Below are 19,594 nucleotides of genomic sequence, written 5' to 3' on the forward strand. Positions count from 1 at the left end.
CTCTGGTGCGTAATAGCCAAATAAATAAAGAATATGAAGGAAGGAACATATTATACGTACTGCTGATTATTAATTACATCACAACCAACCTGTTAATTGGTATTTATTGGGAGAAAAATAAATTAAACAATTTCTTGCTTACATTGGGAGAAAATAATTTCAGTACTGAATTACATGAAGAAATAAAATAAAATAATTGACTTAGCATTTCATCATGACTTTGATGGCCTTTTATTTTTCTTGAAGATTAAACATAATTAAAAGGAATTTTATATATATACGTATGAGAGCAGCATATTATTTCTTTGGTGGTGCTGCTGATCATGTCCTTTCACGAACGACCTTACTCCTCTGAGCCCTCTCCTTAGAGAGAACGCTCGCTATCCTACACATGCAAATTAATTAACAAAACAAAAGTCATTAGTGTGTTAATTTATTGAATTTACATGATCATGCTACAACTTAATCATAATATATAATAGAGCAAATACCTCACAAGAGCCTCTGCGTTTGTAACCTCAGGACGAACAGGCTTGGATTTACCAGTATCAAAATTCAGTCTCGAAACCGGTTTCTTCAACAATGCCTCTCCAACTTTTACCAAATCATTCAAGTTTTGTTCTGTGGCAATATCCACAGAAGCCAATGTTCCACTTAGCGTATCATCCTGCATATTCATTTCCGAGTACTTGTGAGCTTAGTTTCTCTACGTAATACCTTTTTTTTCTTTTTCTTTTTTTCTTTTTTGTATATAAAACGGTCATTTGATCTAGTGATATTTATCTCAATTTTATTGCACATTCTTTTGTTACCTGAATTCGAAGGTAATTGTCATGAGACCTGAAGGGCTTGAAAAATGGTAGCAAGGTGGAAATCAACCATGTCACTACCTGCGTGGGTGAATATATCCACCAATGGAGCCGAAAAATCGGATCCGATAAGCCACCCAAAAGCACCCCACTTAGCCGCATCATTGGCGTCATACTTCTCCTCAGACGTTGTACCAGTCCCTAGTGATATGACTAGGAACCGCCCATACAACTGTTCATTTTCACCCATAGGCAGGAAGTCAGGGTTGCCCTTGTGGATTTGTTTCGTCACTTCGCTCATAGCAACCAAGGCCTAGAAAGAAAGAAAAATTAATACACACATATTAATGATGATCATATATATGAAATAATTCAGATTATGCAAATTAGGTTTTTGCAATTTGATCAATGTATACCGGGTTATTGGCAGCAACTCCACCGTCGGTGAGATTGAATTCTCTTGATTCACCATTTGAATTTGTGGATTTAAATTGATAGGTTGGAAGATAGTATGGGGCTGCTGAAGTTCCAATGCATATATCCGAGAGCAAAGCATCCAAGCTGGGTTTCTTTTTCAACTGAAATCATGACAAACATATATATACAAAATCAAGAAATGTTCATAAAAAGAGCACCATTAGAATTAAATTATGTAAATATATGCATGTGTTTCAATTAAGAGATAATTAATAAACAAACCTCATAGTTGGAGAAGATAACTGGTTGCAGCCGCTTTATATCAAAAGTTGGGATTACAACGTTAGTTAATGTGTCGCGCAAATGTTTGTCTCCTAATTTTTCCTTCAATATTTTATGTAAATACTTCCCGTCATATTTTGGTCTCCCTAGACCTTTCAAATTCTCCTCGACATTGATGAGTGGAGAACTGTTTGTACGTGGATGAAAATTAATTATCGCGAACAATTATGTATACAAATGTGTAGTACAAAAATCTATGAAGAATTAACTATACCTGGATTGGGGGAAGATTTTAGGGCAGTTTTCGAGATAAAAAGGGTTGATATCTTTAGCAGCATACAAAGGACGGTTATTTTCATTTGGGGTAGTAAGCATGGCTGTCACAAGGCCACCTGTACTAGTCCCTGTAATCACATCAAAATAATCTGCTAGCCTTGCATCCTGACCATCCAGTTTCTGCATATAGCAAACAAGTAAAGCGAAAAGTTAGTTGCATTAGATTTTTTATTTTTTATTTTTTAAAAAAAGAATGAGAAACACCAACAAATTATAAGAAGTGGAGCAAACATGTTCAGCTAGGTGTAACATCATGTGATAGTGACCAATCCACTTATATTATAACACGTATATTTATTTAAAGTTTTGATTTGATCATTGTTTTACCTGAAGCTCAGACTCTAAGAAGTTGAGGATGGTTCCTGGGATAATCCCTCTTATTCCACCTCCATCAATACTAAGAACAGTAATGAGACTTCCATTTGTGGGAGAGTGAAGGGATGATCTTGTTTTCTCCATTAGTGATACAAGAGAAGGTTACGCACAAGACTTAGTTTAGGAACGAAAACTCAGAGAGAGAGAGAGAGAGATTAATTTGAAATTTGAAGAATCTCAAGAGGAAGGCGTTGTAGGAATTAAGCTTGGTGGGGTTTATATAGAGCTCTTTTCCCCCAAATCTTGACCCCAAACTTATGTATATCTTGACCGAGTTGTTTCCGTTTACTTTGTCTTTTGATGCTTTTATCGTTTCAAAGTCCACGACATAACATTTGTATTGTGATTATTCATTTGAACATCCATGTTATACGTAGTTTGCCAGAATAAGTTTATGTTCTTCGCAGTGATCACATAAATCTTCCTACACAGAATTTTCTATTTTCTATTTTCACTGTACTGCAAATGCATTCCTGCATGGAAATACTCATCACTATTTATACCTCACATGTTAAATAATAAACACACCTTATATATCCCACCATATTTACCTATATTGTGTCGTGTTATGTATATGTATGTGTAAATGTATTTTCTATTTTCTAACTTGTACTGCTGCAAATGCATCGACAAGTTGCAATGTCTTTAGTGTGAAATTTCATATTTAAATGTAACTCACGATGTTAAAATGTAATATTGATTTAAAATCCCACATTTCAATTCACTTCCGTTGAGATTCACACATATGCATGTACGTCATCGTTTTGAAGCTTGAACATTCAAACCAAGATGAATTGTTCATCCTGCTTTCCTGTGTTTTGAATTTTATTTACCAATACCAGGTCCTCTGGTCTGGCCCAGCTTCTTAATTTGTCTTGTACAAGCTCTGGCTCACTTGATTGCGATGGTCCAGCATGGCTGCCTCCTCCTCGTGGGAAATGCTTACTTATGCCAACAAATTTATCAGATAAACCCAATCTTTAATGGCATGTTTATAACAAGTAATGACAGCCGCTCCCATTGAAGGATATTTCAGTATTTAATAATGTGATTGCTGGTAAGACTCACTCCGATTACAAATTAGTCGGCATATTTAGTAATGTAAACGAAAAACCAACAAGGTCTATTCCGATAAAAAAAGGTCTTGACTTGCAGACTCTTATGTTCGAACTCCAACAACACCTTAGTAGTGTGTGTGTATCACAAACCCCCGTCCCCATCGCACCTTAAAATCTCTCACAAATTTATTAGATAAGATTAAAATGAAACCATCACTATCTCTATGGTCGGCCTTAAATGTATCGTGTATAATGTTACAACTTACAACAAAGTCAGCCCCAAAACAAAACATTTATTACAAGAAAGATTTTTGTTGAACAAGATATTGCACAACTGGACAGTACGTACACTAGAAAGAGTGATGCATACAGCTTTGGGATTGTCTTGCTAGAGCTTATAACTGGCAGACCAGCAATAATAACAGATTTAGAACCTGTACATGTTAATATATCTGATTGGGTGAGGGCCAAAGTTGAGAGAATGGAAGTTGAAAGCATTCTGGATTCGAGTGTACAAGGGACATACAAGATTCTTCTGGAAAAACTGTCCAGGCCTGTGTGTCTAAAACACCAACCGAAAGGCCAAAAATAAGTTGTGTATGACAGATTGAAGGAATGCTTGGAAATTGAGAAGGCCTCTGAAGAATCAGCGATTGCGAGTGGCGATGAGGGAAGATTGAGCAGTTCAAATCAAATGAACACCATTTAACAGATGTACCGTTTAGTACTAGTCCTTTGAGTGTTGGCGTTCTTCTTAGGCTTCAGGTTTGGTTTCAGTTTGTCGCTCTGGGAGTGTTTTCTTTTGGCTTGCTGGGTTCTTTGGGGTTTCTGCTTTGGGTTTAGTTTTTTCTTTCTTTTTTGCTTTTTCCTGTTAAGTTGTTTGCTCTTGGACAGGGCCAGTCCTAGAACTTAAAAGATGTGTAAAAATAAAAGTTTACGATATAAAGTTAGAAATTGGGTGTTATACATTTAACCTTTCAATATGAGAAAACCATAATCACTACTACATTTTAGTCTTCGCGCGACGAAGGGGTCTTCGTCGCGCAAAAATGATTTTAGTCGCACATAATTATGCGATATGAAGTTTCACGTCGCGCAGTACCGCCGCGCAAAGTTCGTGGAAGAAAGGATTGGCGCGATTTAATAAAGATCATTCGTCGCGCGTTTTGCGCTACGATAACAACTTCGCTTAAAAATTCGACGACCTTCTCGTCCGTCCGCCACAAATATTTCGCGACGAACAGCGAGTGGTCGTCGCAAAACCCTAGACGACGACTTCTTTTCCGCCACGCGCGACATGAACTTTGCGCGACGAAATCATATTATTCATTCGTCAAGCACAAGATTCATGACCTAATTTACGAGGAAATTAATTCGTCGCCGCGCATGATTAAAATATATTTGTCGACGTGTTATTTAAATGTTTTTGGCGCTGACGATTTACGTTTCGTCGCTTGCCACATCGCGCAAAAAATATATATTATTTAAAAAAAATTATTATTATTTGATTTTTAATTTTGTAAAAAAATAAATTTGGTTTGTTTTTTTAATTAAAATGAAATTACAATAAAAAGATTAATCGTAAAGAAAACATCTATTATATAAAATAAATGAAATGTATACAAATTGTAAAAGTAATTATAATAATAAAAAACTAATCAAATAATGTTCCAAAATCTACTTGGTCATCTGCCACATGCGGCTCGGAGGTATAGGCGCCTCGGCCGCCCGTGGTCAGGATGCTCGGTGGACGGGCTTGGAAGTGGCGAGCACGCAAAGTCGATTGAATGCTGACCGCAGGACCTGCAGAATCACCGCATCTGACGACCTCAAGCTCGCAGCAACGCGATGTCGATGTCAAAACCGCTACCTAGCTTCGCTTGCTCGTGACGACGGCGACCGCGTCGAGTTCCTACGCTGGGCATTCCCATCCCTGTACAATACGGCCTCCCGCCTCCTCCGAGTCTCGATCCAACGATGGGCTAAAATCGAAAATCCATCGGCATCATGCGGAGGATCATGCAGGATCAGCTGGAGGAAGTTGGAGGCGCTTTGAAGAACCAACCAACAATGGCTCTCATCTCTCCACCATCGTCGTCTATCGCTTAACATTACATAAAATATAAATCAAAATGCATATAAATTGAAAGTGTAACATAAGAATTAAAAATACATAATACTTACATGAAGGGACTCGGCCAACTCATTCCCAAGGTCGAACATAAACGCACCAAAGACGTCGATCTTCTGGAATTTCGACTTCAATGAATAACAAGAGAGAGAAAATATTAGTATGAACAAAAGAAATTAATAATAATGACGTATTAAAAAATTAAATATAAATTATATTATTCTTACTCAGCTATCCATCCTATATGAGAAGGGCCTAGAGTGGAGCCTGAATGGTGAAGAAGAGTCTGAAGAAGAGTCTTCTTCTTCCTTACTTATTCACTTGGGCTTTATTCTCATATACAAAAATAAAACGTAATTGAACTATAAATAAATAAAATAATAATGAGATATAAAAATAAAATAAACATTAAACAAATATTATTAATAAAACCATACACATAATCGGGCGCAAAGGCAGAGCCACGCCCGATTATCCTTCCGCCTCGAGCTCTTCGGGCAACCCTCAAGAGCGACTTGCGGATCATCAAACGCCTGAAAATGGTGGTGCAAGTCGCTCTTTTCCAATCGCTTGTACCTCTCACACCAAGAGTCTCGACGTCGCCGCTCTCTCTCGATGTCCTCTAAGTCGTAGTTCGTAGTTCATCTCGCAATAAATTGATTACATACATTAAGTAATAGAAATATATAAAGTTTGAAAGAAAAATAATTAAAAGATAGGAACATACCGAAAGCGCGCGCGAACTTGCATCTTGATCTCGCGCCAGGTCAGGGATGAACTTCAAGACTTCCATTGCATCGGGCAATGGGTCCGAACGACGTGGCCTAATGTGGCAAGGGGGAGTCCCACGTCTTGCAGCCAGATGGCGCGCATGGCGCCACTATCCTTGAGCGTGGACCTATCCCGATGACGCTCTCAAGCCACCATCGCTCGGTTCGTGTTCCTCCTCTTCGGCTAAAGGATATGATAATATTGTTATATACAATTAAATTGAACCATAAAATTTCAATTAAAAAATGTTAAAACAAAAATGCAAGTGGTATTATCTGAGGTGCCCCGGCCCGACAACCCATCTGATTAGTCAGCATGCGATTAGTCGATGTGGTGTCGGTAGGTAGCCGGCGTTAGCTCTAGCGCCAAGAGGCGCACCACTGCGAAGAAGAGATGATGATGATGCAGCGCGGGATCCCCAAGACCGAAGCACGTATGGTCCTCGCCTCCATCTCGCCGGAGGCTGGCCTGATGGCGGCACCGGATGGGGTAGTAGGTCGAGACTTCGATGTAGCCACGCTTCGCAACGCCTAATCGTTCCGACATCCGCACAATTTCATTAATCCAATGTAGCACATACAATGTCATTAAAAAATTGAACTAACTAATTAAAATCATAGTTTGACCTAGGGTTTGCGCTTAGTATCTGGGACTCCGATCCACGATCCGTCGAATCCTAAGATCCTATAAATACATGGTACCACATCGTGAGTTTTTCGATCAACGGTCCGAACATATCAAACCCTAAAATCGCATAAGTAGGTTCGAGCCTGAGACTTCAGCGATAACTTCAATCCGAAAGCACACCCTCGGCGCTCGTGAAGCGAATGTTGCCACCGACAAATGCCCTATGCACTTAGCACACACACCGCACACACCGCCAGGAATGTGTGCCCTGGCGATAATAATCACAAAAATCCTAAAAATTAAGGGTCAGGTTCCTACCCTGGTTGAAAACATCAATTGGAGGCACTTTTGTTCTCGGACCTACCCGAGGCGGACGGAAGTGGTCCGCGAATTTCAATTTCAAAACCGGCAAACGGGTTTCAAATTCACTACCCTATGCACACAATCAATCAACCCTACACAACTCAATCAGCTAGAGCATGAAAATATCCCTGTAAACATACCTCAATTGCGGTTTGGTGTCCCGGAGAGAGAGAGAAGCGGCGGCGAAGATTCGCCTAAACGGAGAAATCACGGGGGGATGGGCGCGCTATTTATGAGAAGCCTGCGGCGTCGAAGCGGTCTGGGCGTGGAGTCTCGGAATGGGGCGCGAGTAGAGCGTCAGGTCACGGTGGAGAGAAATGGAGGTTTAGGTTCCGCTTGAAAACTGGGAAGAAGGAGAAGATCGCGATTTCAGAAAAAACTGCTTCGAATTTAATATATAATCTGCGCTCAAAATTCATTAAAATAATATCATATAAAAATTGCACTTTTGTCGCGCTTATAATATGACCTTGCACCTTGGCGGACTGAAAAAATGATATCGACCTTGCCACAGTTCGAATATGAATAGAACTTTTGCTGACGAAAAATCTAGTGTCGTCGGCAAGAGTAAAGATATGTCCGACCTCGCCAAATTTTGGGATTTGATTAGGCGGGGAAGATAAATTATGATATTGCGTCACAATAAGCGTAGTTCGTCGCGCGGGCTTCTAGCTTTACAAACAAAATTTCGCCAGTGTTGATAGAAAGGTCTTGTGAAGTTTGCGACAACGGAGGGAAGGGACTGCTTCGCCTCGTCGTCAGCTTTTTGCTGCAAACAAATTTACTAAGTGTTGGCGGAAGCGCGAATTTTTAATGATTTTGCGTGAAGGACTCATGTTCTGCGCGTCGCGCAATCGGCTGCCAAACAAATTTGAGAAGTGTTGCGAGCGGGAGACGGCGCATTTTATTTTTTATGATTTAATGCGCGACTAGGGACTCTGTTAAATGCGCGCGAATTTGGCTTTTGCCAAACAAAATTTCACTAAGTGTTGGAGCGCGAGGAAGGGCAGCAGCAATTTTGTTCAGGGTTTGCGCGGACGACAAAGCACTCTCAACGTTGTCATCTTGCTCATGCTGCGCGATTTGTTGATATTTCATCACAAAACCATACCCTTGTACCAAACCACAAAACACACTCAAGCCCAAACCCGAACTCCCTGAACTAGTTTCAATGATCAACGCCAATCTTCTTTTTTCATAGTTCAAGATCATCGTATATCGTCAAAAATCATAATGAATGAACATTCAGAGATTGAGTACGGGACAAAACTTTAGCCGGTCTAAACAATTTTCGATTCAGCGGTGATTTTAACGATCTTGAAATTTTTTTTGATGTTTGACCTATATGAATACAAAATGTAATTGATCTCAGATATTCTATCGAGGACATCACATAATCTTATGTTAGATGAATGAATGTATAAAAGAAATTATTCATTTTTTAATATTGTGTTTTTTATGGAATCGCATTCTAGGAAACTAGTTTCAGTAATCTAGCCGCAAATATGTTTGTTTATACTTGAGTGTATATCGTCGTAAATGAAAAAAAACATTCAGAGATTAAGTAGCGGGATAAAGCGTTTGTGATTATAACGAAAGTCATGATTTACTTATTTTGACTCTCTGATTTTTGATTTTTACAGCTATACTGTTTAACCCTATGTGAATGAACTACTTCGATCACAATGTCAACTATATTTCGCACGAAATAATAGAGTATAGCGATGTACATTTTCCGTCGCGCAAAATCTGCAGAAAATCATATGCAATTATGCGCCTCGTCACGCAAATTTTCATTCACATATTATTAATCTGAATTATTCATCATTACATATAATTAATTGTATGAAAGTATGATTTATTTTATTTTCTTTTGATTTGAGAATGGAAGGATTGTTGATAATCTTATTTTCTTTGTATTCATTTTTTCGGTTATATGGTTTTCATTTTTAAAAGTTTTTGTCAAAATAAATTTAAACTTTATGATACAAATTACTTGGATATATTTATTTACCAATGGTTTATAACTACATTTATTTTAATAATGTTTCATTTCTGCACATATAATGTTTGGATATAACAAGTACATATAGGAAAACATTTGCATTACACAAAATATGTCCACTAACATAATAAAATTACAAAAAAAATTAATCATTCATCATCTGAACTATAATAACTTTCGTTATCAGCATATCACTTGCGCTCAACCTCTTCCTCCTCCTCCTCCTCCGCCTCTATAACTACATCCGTGTCGCGCTGTTCTCGCCAACCGCAACATCATATCATGCGGAAGATCACCGAGGTCATTGTATTGATGAATCACTCGATTGAAGACAATTCTGTATTTGAAATGGCTCTGTATAACATTAGTATCTCAAGTGTTTCCATCATCATTCATTGAAGATTCCAAACGCTGGTCAGCCCATTGTTGACGTCGCTGTCGGCTGGATCTAGTTCGCATAGCATACACGTTCGCGTGATCCATCTTTTGAACAACGCCCAACCCGCTGCCGGCTTTAGGGTCATCTAGATACACAATTTGTGCCATGTTTGCCAAAATATAAGGGTCGCCATCATACCAAGTTATGTTCATGTTCACAGATAGTAAGCCATGATCGATTTTAACACTTCCCGGCCTATTTGGGTTGGTGTCAAACCATCGACACTTAAACATGATCACTTGGTATCGATCGATCTTGTAAAGCAATTGCACGACTGTAGGTTTGCCATAGAAATCAATGTCAGTATTTACACCACACGGACATGGACACCCATTTGCGTACACATTGTCATCTCTCGTCTTCGCAAATTTGACGCATGTGACATTACACAACCCGAGAACAATTGAGCCGACGATCGGGCCGGGCGAACGCCAAGTTATATAACCTATCACTTTAAGTTGGGAATCTATGATTTAAACTTATTCACCTAATATTATACAAAACCATTCATATGTTAGTCTCCGACAAAATTAAAAACTACAATTTATATTTCTCAAATAACAAACATTGATAACTCAGAATCCAAAAACCATCGTGGAAACAACGGGTTACGAAACCAAATGTGATGGATGCTTCGCTCATCATCTCTTCATGCTCATATATAGTATCTATGATCTCATCACAATTGATCAGTACGAACCAATGCGCTACCTCCATGTCATTTCTAGAAAACGACTCTCACGTCCGAGGATCTCCAAAGGGTCGTGGCGCTTTGGGCAAAAACAGAAAGTTTTTCATTTCTCATACCTCTATCATGATTGCGCTGAGGACGATTGAAAACCGTCTCCACATCTTTTAAATACATTCCGCAGAAAGTAAGCGACTCATATTGAACCCAAGCCTCTACGATTGATCCTTCATAGCATGCTTGCGCTATGTGCGCATACATTTTTCTCTCTCCGAGAAGCCTGCCAAAATAAAACTATATGATTGAAATTAGCAAGCATCACTACAAAACAGAATGCCTTTAGCGAGGGCAACTTATGGTCGGAAAAAGGTGTTTTGTCGTGGAAATGCCCTTTTCGACGGCAAATTACCTCGGTCGTCGGGGCGCTGGTTGCAAATAGTTTTTTTCCGACCAGTCCGTCGGAAATAATGTATTTCCAACGCCCATGTTTCGTCGATATTGCTTGAATTTCTGTCGGAAATGAATTTACAAAATGGCTATACAAATTCATTTACAACCATAAGTTTGGTCGCAAATACTTATGCAACAATCGGAAATAGTTTTTTCTCGAGATCTTTTGTTATGCAATGCTATATATTTTCGACCAATGGCTATTTGTCAAAAATAGTATTTCCGACCCTAAATTACTATTTGTGATCAATATAATTTATCGGAATTGTGCATTTCCAACATCGAAGTGTGTCGAAAAAAATGTTTTTCTGACTACATTTATAGCAATTATCAAGAGTAAAAAGTCGTCGGAATGTATGAATATTTTGTAAAAGAAATATAAAAAATATTTCCAATGAGAAATTGTTGTCCGAAAAATAATATATATTATCATTAGGAAAAGACCAATGTAACAAATTCCAAAAACTCATTACAATCCTAAGATATATCCTATATCAATAGTCCTCAAAGCCTTCTTCCAACCAAATAAGGTGTTTGAATGCAGCTTTCAAGTCTTCAAGTGACTTGTATATAAATACGGCTTCCTTGAAATGCAAAACCTTATCCCATGATTCAAGCACACCTACATACAAACAGTTATGATCCTGAATTGAAAACATATAAATATTCTTTTGGATGAAAAAAAAATATTATGAGGAATCAAAGACATAATACATGCCTTAATTGAAATAAAGAAACAAGTGATTGAACTAAATTTTACACATTTAAACACCTATATTCCAAGATTTCATCTTCACTCTCCTTTGGCACATGCCCTAATCCTTTATCCTAAAGCTCTCTGACTCTGGCCAAACTCCTGCCAAACTAATAAAATAACTATAAAATAGTATACAGAAAAGGACCAGAGAAAACAAAAGATTGAAGCCATACAAGTGTCAATCACACCCACAATGTGGAAGCAGCAATTGTCTCTATATAATGTAAATTGAAAATTCTTTTCCCTCTTAATTTCTAATTACGACTTAATTCCAAGTCCTAATGGACTGGAGTTAATTACATGGTCCCTTAAGCTTCTTGGTCCTTTTATGAAAGTTTAACAGAACTTGAGATAAGAAATTCTTAAACTTATCAACAAAGGAAAATAACACTAATTCCATATAATTAATTCATGCTAAGGAAATATGAACCCCACTCCAATTCCATTACATTTTATGCATGCTAAGAAAATAACAAAATAATCAATCCTGAGTATAGAGGTGTTGAAGTATGCCCCAACCTATGTCTCTCAGTGTGAAAACTCACCAGTCAATGGCCCTCCGAAAAAGTCCAAAAGCCAAAACTTGACCCAGTTAAAAGTATACATAATAGTAGTTCAAAAATCCTTTATACTATGAAGTATTAAAAAGTTCTCTTCTTTATGACATTTATACAAGCAGCTAGAGCACAAAATAAACAGGGGGCTACTTACAAGTCCCAGCATTCAGAAATCCCTAAACTCCCATTCTCGTAAGCACTTGTCAAGCTCTGCTTCATCCCGAGAATAGGTATGCACAGCCACACCCAATCCAGCTAGGTCTTTCACCATGACATACGTGAATTGAAAAGAGAGCAAGACCAAAATCCATATAATCAATTTCAACAAACAAACCTAGTTTAGAAGAAACCCATAAGACCAATTGAAAAACTTTCTAAGAAAATGAGAGAGAGAGAGAGAGAGAGAGAGAGAGAGAGAGACCCAATTCCCAGAGTGCGGAGGTGACGAGGGTAGTCTTTCCCTTGAAAGAACATCTGGAACTTTGTAAGGCTACATGAAAAGAAATAGCGAGAGAGAGATGCAAACGATATAGGGAGACCCGCGAGGAAGGTACTTACCCACGAGAGAGGTTCTCCGTTGGCGATGAGGAAGAGGAAGATCGAGGTTGAGTTTTCCTTGCGTCTGGAGGGAAAGAGAGAACGGGTTCACACGCGTGTAGAAAAGATAATGGGGTTAGGCGTTAGTTCCCTAATTTTGTTTGTGCATCGAATTTTTTTTTTTTGCTAGGAGCGGGAGTTTCTTAATTTTTAGTGAAAAAAAGGCGGCAACAAAATTTTAGAGGGTCTTTTTTTTTTTTTTTTTAGAGGGTTGAATACATAAAAAAATATATATATAAATTTATAAGTAATTAAAAAAAATTAAGAGTTAATGTCCAGCAAATATTATCAACAAAGAAGGATGAAATAACAAATAAAAAACAAAAAGAAAGCCTAGTGGCACGCATGTGAGCTCGTGACAAGAGATTAGTAGTAGTCTAGTAGAACATAATCCAATTCTCAATTAAAGAACAAGTTTATGTTGTGGTACCAATAATAAAACAAATTTCAAAGGTACTACCTTTTGTTCAATGAGAAGTGACTGCTATATAATTAAATTGTGTAATCAAATCCTCAATTGGATATTCCAAGTTAGGTCCTTCAGAGGATGTCATATAAAAATAAACTATAATGTTCTCTTTGACCATGTATTACTTTATTTTAGAAATGTCATGATTCATATTCACAATTTCACAACATAAAATGTGTCTAAATTTATTTGTATGATAAAAAAAACACTATTGATATATATAGTGTACATGTATAACTAAAAGATTGCATTGAACTATAACCAAATGATGATTTTATAATTTATTGAAATTGGACATTTAAACTTCATTTAAGTTTAACTTAGTAATTAGTATATAAAAAAGAACATAAATTTAAAGTAACCACGCATTACACCAATTAATCATTGGCTAGTGTGGTATTGATTTTTTTCAAATGGTGAAAATTTGTCAAGTTTGAAACCCCTTTTTACTGTCAATACAAAGAAAGTAAACACATATAACATTAGATGATCATAATAGTAATAATATTAAGAGAAAAAAAACATTGGAATGGTGGAAAAGTATAAATTGGGTATTAGATAGTCTTTTCAGACAACCACTAGATGCCCTCTCAAATAGACATCCTTTTGCGAGAGCTACTGATTGCCCTCAAAATAAAGAATCAATTCCGACGACCTCTAATTTCCGTCGAAGCTCCCTTGGAAATGGTTATGGTTTCCGACAACGTGAACATTCCGTTGGAAGAAAGCACAACTATTACCGACTAAGATGCCTTTGGTCGTAAATAAATGTGGCGCCAATTTTTCCCGCTAAAAAATAGTTATTTCTGACGACAAAAGCACTCTTTTCCGAGGGCAATTTGGGTGTCGGAAATGGTGAACACCTCATTGATGTATTTCCGACGAATGGTACTTTGTTGTCGGAAATAGTGTTTGTTCCGACGATATTTGGGTCCCTCGGAAAAAATTGGTGCAAATGACTACTTTTTTTGTAGTGCATGTGATAATGATGCATACACAAACGATAAGGATTATATACCTTTCTATTGGATACATCCAACGATAGTTGACAAGACCAGCAAGTAATGCCTCTTCGGCAAGTGAACCATCACGTGCATCATACTTGTGAAGAAAGCTGGAGGAAATATCATCTCAAACTTGCATAGGACTTGGACAATGTCATGGCGCAACTAAAACATGTCCGTTTTTCACAAAGTTTTTGCCACGCTGGGAAAAAAATCTGGACAACAAAATGATTGGCTTCACTACATCTTCCGGCAACAGCGGTGTCGAATACCAACAGAAGTAGGCGTTGCATAAACACATGACAGTCATGGCTTTTAAGTCCAGTAAATTTACCCCGTCAACATTCACACAACGTGCGATATTAGAAGCATACCCATCGGGAAACTTTACTGACGATACAAACTTTAGAAACTCTTTCTTGTCATTCGGTTTCATAGAAAATAATGCAAGATCCCTTCTAGCTTTATCATTGTCCCTATTCATCCATAAACCCCTTCGTATGCCCATTCTTTCCAAATCAAGACGAGCTTTGATCGTGTCCTTTGTCTTCCCTCGATATCTAGAATCGTGCCACCAATGTGTCGAATACATTTTCTCAACATGCATCACATCTAGATTGTGCCTCAATTTTAGTTTCGACCAATATGGGAGCTCAAAAAAACATAGGCTTGTGCGTCCGGTTCATATGTGTAGAAGGTCAGATACGACTAAGTATTGTCCCGAATGGAGCAAAATCCGGTTAAGTGGTCCAATATCTCATCCGGACCATTCTCTGGTCTAAGGCGACACTCGTGTTCCCGTCGAACTCTTTATCTTTTTCCCTCCACTCATGGTCCCATGGCAACCATCTATGATGACCAAGGTAACAAACTTTTCCAGCATGCCAACCAGAAGTTGCATCTTCCTTGCATACAGGACATGCCATATAACCTTTGTGCTCCACCCAGAAACCATTGCATATCTTTGAGAAATCATTCATACCATACATCTGCTGCCCCTAAAGTGAACATCTTCCCGCTTGATTTATCGTGCGTCGAACACATTTTGTCCATAAATCCTTGACTCATCAACCCGGCCTTAAGTAACATCGATTGACCTCCCCAGGATCCTCAGTTATCAAACATTCATCATCATGTATTCTTTTTTCATGCATTTCCAAGGCGGCAAATTATATGGGAATACGAAAATCGGCCAAGTGTCTTGTGGTGTTGGTTTAGAACCCCATACGGATTGAATCCGCAATGCAAGGTCCAATCTAACATTTAGGATCAACTCGGGGAGCGTTCGATCAACTCTTTCCATGCTCCCCGAGATGATCACATCATCGCACCCATTTTTCCTTAGCGTATGTGGCAGATTACCCACATAGGTTCTTATGGGCAATGCGCATGACTTTTTGTGATCTTAGTCGTCCTATTCTGAGATGTCATCTTGAACCTCGACTCATTGCATATAGGACATGTATCCAACGATTCATGCTCTTTGTAGAATAACATGCAATTGTTTTTGCAAGCATGGATTTTTTCATAACCCAATCCAAGACCATTCAACACCTTCTGTTTATGGTCTTTCGCAAACAATTGTCCGTCGGAAGCATTCTCTTGAAAACCCCAAAAAGTAATCAAACACAGGTTCGACATACGATACTTTATTTTTCCGCATTAGCTCCACAATGGCCGTGAGAACGGAAAAGCTCTCGCACCCCGGGTATAACTCTTGGTTGGCATTTTTTAACAATTTCTCATATTGTTCAAACTCCGCTACTGTCTATTGGTGTAGGCACATCATCTTGCTCTTCTTGATTCATGTTGGTCGATGCAAATGGAAAACATCCGTATAATATCCATGACTTGATCATTAGCATCCACAATAGGTTGAACATTGTCCACTCTTGTGGCATTTGAAGACGAAGCATGTTCTAATTGTTCCCCGTGAAGGTTCCAAATGCTATATGTTTCAATCATTTCATTCCTTACTAAATGAAATCCAACATTTTCAATTGTCTCCCATAACGTGTTGTTGCACCTCCTACAAGGACAACGGATTCTAGTTGCACCCGGGTTGTGTCTACGTGCAAACTCAATAAAATCCTCGATTCCATCCAAGTATTCGCCATGCGCATCTGTTCGTTCTCAGATCCACCTTCATAATTCCAAACCAGAATCACAACACAACAATCACAACAACTTCATACGAAGTTATAATGTCACCTTATGCCTCCGGTAAGGGTCCTATCCCATTCGGGAATAGCATACTCCTGCCACGTAACCTACGACTACATGAGATTAGATTTCGACGGATGACTTCAAGATCTCGCTCATAGTTCTTGAGGTGGCCATAGGTATAAATACCTACATACCACCCGAAGAACGTAGATGACAACGAAATATCCACAATCAAAGCTAATCCTGTAGCATAGATTACGTGACAATACTATGCATTACCAAACTGTCCAAATAATGGGACAATTCAAGAATTAATTGGACCGTAGTCATGCATTACGCATCCATGCACGAAATCCAACTAATCTCGAACGGGAAACTAAGTGTTACTAAACATAAAAATAAAAGCACGAAGTTAATTTCAATTAACTTCGTACATCTAACAGATTGTACTACGTTACACACAATTTAACAACATAATATAAATATAACTTCACAAGAACATTTTAAACATAACAAATTAACATTATTAATATATAAAACGAATAAAATACATTCTCAATCGTTCTCCACCAATCGCTAATTACAAATATCCCTAACGAAAACAAACTAAAAAACCTTAGTACGAACTTAAATTAATACTTTTAAACTAATGACGAAAAATACTTACCCAATCAATGTATTGAAATCCCATGGCAGAGAGGTTGAGAGAGAGGCAGAGGCAGAATGCTTTGTTTTGCATTCGCCTCTGCAATGGCAGATTTCTAATATGAAGAAGAAGGACTTTGCGCGCGAATACATACATTCGTCGCGCAAACTTCCGTTGCAAAAAACCAAATCGTCCGTCGCGCAAATCCGTTTTCGCGCAAACACCGCCGACATCTAACTTTTGCGCGACGTACATTTTCCATCGCACAACCTTTTCGCGCAATATTGTCGCGCAAAAACAAAATTCCGTCGCACAAAACATGTATTCGTCGCGCAAACGTGGAACTTTATGCGACGAAGAGTACTTACGTCGCGCAAAAAAAAATATCCCAACCAGGTCATTTGGTGCCAAAATAAAATATCCTCGTTCTTTACGCGACGAAACATCTTCCCGCCTAAATAAGGGACCCACTGGTATCTTGCGCGACGAACCAATGTTCCGTCGCGCAATGTTGCCTTTAGCGAATGTTTCGTCGTGCAAATGTTTGGCGCAAAAAATTCCCCGCTTTTTAACTCTGTTTGCGCGCGAAAAATTATTTTGTCGCGCATATACATTTTGTGCGACAAAAGTTTTGATGGCGCAAATTTTCAGTGGATTGTGCGACGAATAATTTCTTCGTCGCACCAAGTATGGTTTGCGCGACGAATTATTCTTCGTCGCGCAAATGGTGAAACGTAGTAGTGAATATGGCAATCAAGGCAAGCGGTCATGCCCTTTATAACTTGGCATGTGGAAACCTCGATGTTTCCAAGAGCCAAGGAAAGTGTTGTGAGCTCCCGGTACTAGTCCTTTGAAAGCTCACTGTTGGTCTCACAGAAACAAATGCAAATTTAACTTTAAGAAAATATAGCCAAATTGCAGACTATAAATACAATGATATGAGATCACAATTCGTGTGTGTGTGTGTGTGTGTATGTGAGAGAGAGAGAGAGAGAGAGAGAGAGAGAGAGAGAGAGAGAGCTTCAATTTCCATTAGGCTAGTTGGAAGTAAAGAAACTTTATTCTAGTTGCATTCTTATTCAACGCATTCAATCATCTAAACCGGAAAGAACTTTGGACCTTTGGTGGTGGTGGGGTGGGGGAGCTCTGACTTTAAACCATCTTGACATATTTAGTGCGTTTGTGCCATGACCACGACTGTAAGGCGACTTGGGCAGAGGTAGCAACGCAATCTTCCGGCGTTAAATAACTACGAATGACATAAAATAGGCTCTTTAGCTTCATTGGTTTTGTCTTCTCTTCTTCCTTTTTATTTCTCTTTATGATCAAAATAATCTCACAATCAGTTCTTCAATAAAATATCTTCACAATTAGCTTGAACTTGGACAAATATATATCTTCATCTTTTGACTTTCCAACTTCCTACAAAAGATAAATTCACCTAAGTTCACCAAATTAAATAAGGATTTCTGCAACTTACACACAACACCCTTCTTGGAGGTTACAGGAATACCAGGAGGAAGATCCATGTATATTTCTTCCTTGAGGTCACCATGTAGGACTGCAATTTTGACATCAAACTGCAACAAGGGTCAGTCACGATTAGCAGCCAGGGACAAGAGTACACGCACAATATTGAGCTTTGCTAGTGGAGTAAAGGTCTCCAAGTAATCCACTTCATAGGTCCGAGTAATCCAGCCTTGTAACGGTCAATGAAACCGAGCCTTATGCTGCAAAGTAAACACTCATCTGCACCCAACAACTTTCTTCCCTCTTGGAAAATGGACTAAATCCCAAGTTTCATTCTTGTTCAAAGCTTCCATTTTAACATTCATGGCATCCATAAATTTAGGTTCAAAAAGAGCATCCTGCAGTTTAGTTGGCAAACATACACTAGATAATTGACATAAATATAATGCATATGACTTAAATAAACGATGAGTTAACACATAATGGCTATGAGATATTTAGATTTAGCATGTATATCGGGTGAGTATTGTACTTTAGATTTCCCACGAATAGTACATGGGGCAATCTGGTAACTTAGCATAGATGATTCATGATTACCTCACTGGGCCTATTATCACTACTTGGCGGGAGCAATAGTAGAAGAAGGGGTCTTGCATCGAACTCATCTACCCAAGAGTCACAAGAATCACTATCACATTCTTCAACCATGGGCGACTGGTCTGCATTCGTAAATGTCGACCGGTTGTTTCATCACAGAGAGCATTTTCTTCATCTTTAGCTACAGACGACCGATCGTTTCATCACAAAGCAATATCTTCACCTCTAGATCTTGGTAACCGATCCTTTCTACAGCCTCCTGGTCATTTGCTTCCCGAGAACAATATCTTCATATATAGTATTTTGGCCATCAAGTCCAAGATCATCCAATTCAAGACTCTCCAATTCACTCCCCATTCTTCCCCTGAATTGGAGAATAGAGAAAAACATAATATGACACTTCTTCATGGAAGGTTACGTCCAAAGTAACATGCACCTTCTGGGTATGAGGATGATAACACTTATAACCTTTCTGAGTAGAAGAGTAGCCAATAAAGACACAGCACAAAGCACAATGATCAAGTTTACTCATGATGAGAGTAAATATGAACATAGGCAACACATCCAAAACTTTTGGAGG

General features: G+C 38.5%; 1 pseudogene; it reads right to left on the reverse strand.

The window, feature by feature from the left end:
- Positions 1-321: 321 nt before the first annotated feature.
- On the reverse strand, positions 322-2,364 carry LOC148919597 (patatin-like protein 2; annotated as a pseudogene).
- Between the last annotated feature and the right edge of the window lie 17,230 nt (positions 2,365-19,594).

The sequence above is a fragment of the Prunus mume genome, linkage group LG2, assembly GCF_029339155.1.
Source record: "Prunus mume cultivar Tortuosa linkage group LG2, ASM2933915v1, whole genome shotgun sequence".
Taxonomy (NCBI): Eukaryota; Viridiplantae; Streptophyta; class Magnoliopsida; order Rosales; family Rosaceae; genus Prunus; species Prunus mume.